The 1,776-nt window shown below is 37.8% G+C and overlaps 1 long non-coding RNA gene across 1 annotated transcript; it reads left to right on the top strand.

The window, feature by feature from the left end:
* The first annotated feature begins 250 nt into the window (after positions 1 to 250).
* LOC117473310 lies at positions 251 to 1,258 on the top strand. The gene is made up of 3 exons (XR_004555025.1): positions 251 to 369; positions 934 to 1,110; positions 1,230 to 1,258. It is a non-coding gene; the product is annotated as an uncharacterized LOC117473310 (long non-coding RNA).
* Positions 1,259 to 1,776: the final 518 nt, after the last annotated feature.

The following is a 1,776-nucleotide window of genomic DNA, read 5'->3' as shown; positions in this document are numbered from 1 at the left end:
GTGTGTGTGCGTGCGTGTGCGTGTGCGTGTGCGTGTGCGTGTGCGTGTGCGTGTGCGTGTGTGTGTGTGTGTGTGTGTGTATTCATCGTGCCTCTGCTAATCATCTCCATGGACCAAGTGCCATTATGTTTATTGTTGCTAATATCAGCATGACTCTGTCGTAGCAGAGCCGGTCTAAAATAGCTGCAGCAACACAACTATAAAACCCCTCTTAATACTCACCCCACACACCCTAGCTGACCAGTTGGCAGGTCGAACGAGCTGTACTCTTTCCATGAGGGATTAGAATCTAACAAAGGAAAAGTTCTGAACAAGTCAAACGTCAAAGGGAAGATTTTCCAGAGGTTAACAGAAAAGTAGCAATAACAAGTGAGTAAAAGAAAGGTTTGTTGCTGTTGAACTATTCAAACATTTGGATTCCTTTATTTCTCACAATAATGTTTTTAATACTTTGTATTTACCCTAAACCATTGAAATGCAACAAAATGCACTTTGTGTGATTCGACAAAAAACATAATGAGTATTAAATTAGATTGAGAACAAGATGATTTGTAGCCCCAAGGTACATTTTCTTTCAGCACAAAACACCAGAAAACAAGAGAAAAACTATTTAAAAGTTGACAATCATACCAAATAAGGATGTAAACAAATTGCATGGACTCATTTATTAATAATCACTAACTTTGCAAAAACTAATGTTGCAACATTATACCCAGTTAAGCTGAACAGTGATATGTTATTCATACATAACCTTTGAGCTAGAGTTCCATATTTTACTGTTCTCAGTTGTTTTTATATGAATTAGTGTGTAAAATAAAAGTATGGATGTCTGGATGTGAAAAGAACTTCAAATGTTGCTATATCCTTAATTTAGAAGCAATACACATGGTGTACATTTCTGCCTATACATTTAATCTGATCTCTTTTATCCAGACGGTCATCCAGAAAGGATTGGAGGTGGGTTTGGTTGGAGACAGCAGGGATGTGCAGTGCGGCTGGTGCAGATAGAGCGGAGCTGGAGTGCAGCGTCCTGGAAGAGGACTGGCAGAGAGGACAGAGATACATGGCTCACTGGCACAGCTTCACCATCGTGCCACAGCATCAGCAGAGGTTACTGACAATCTTCTCCACATCAACAGTTTCACACAGTTTAACTGGCATGTTTGTGACTATAATAAACTAACATGCTGTGAAAGAAATATAGATGTTATAAACAAAATCTCTTCCAGGCCAATCGTGATGGAGGCAGAACGCTCAGCAAAACACGGGGAGGCCAAGAGGCTCCTCCAGCGGTTCCTTTCTGGTGCCATGGGGCCGAAGTTGCAACAAGCTCATGTCATGTGCAAGCAAAGGAGCAAAGAGCTCTGTTTGAGAGGCAAATGAGAGGAAGACTGTTGGAAAGATGAAAACATGTTCAATATTTTAACAAAGTATTATAGTATACTACTGTATTATTGTTTTCAGTTTGAAGAATTACTATGTATTCTTGTTGTAGTATAATTTGTTTTGTTGGCTGAATTATGTCATTTAAAAATAATCAATATGTTACATTTTTTGGTGATGTGAAAGGAAATGAGTTGTTACTGTTACACAGAGATTTCACTTTATAATGACAGTAGAATTTCCTTATATGTATGTCAAGATTAGCATAAGCATAGATTTTGTTATAGCAATGTGTACAGTTGAAGAAATTATGAGATTGAAAATAAATCTTCCATGTATTTAATATGGACTCGAATGGACTTTTCTGTTAATCTCAACATTAATGAATACATT

Source organism: Trematomus bernacchii, unplaced genomic scaffold, assembly GCF_902827165.1.
Source record: "Trematomus bernacchii unplaced genomic scaffold, fTreBer1.1, whole genome shotgun sequence".
Taxonomy (NCBI): domain Eukaryota; kingdom Metazoa; phylum Chordata; class Actinopteri; order Perciformes; family Nototheniidae; genus Trematomus; species Trematomus bernacchii.
Note: the sequence above shows the minus strand (reverse complement) of the source record. Positions and strands in the feature narration are given on the sequence as shown.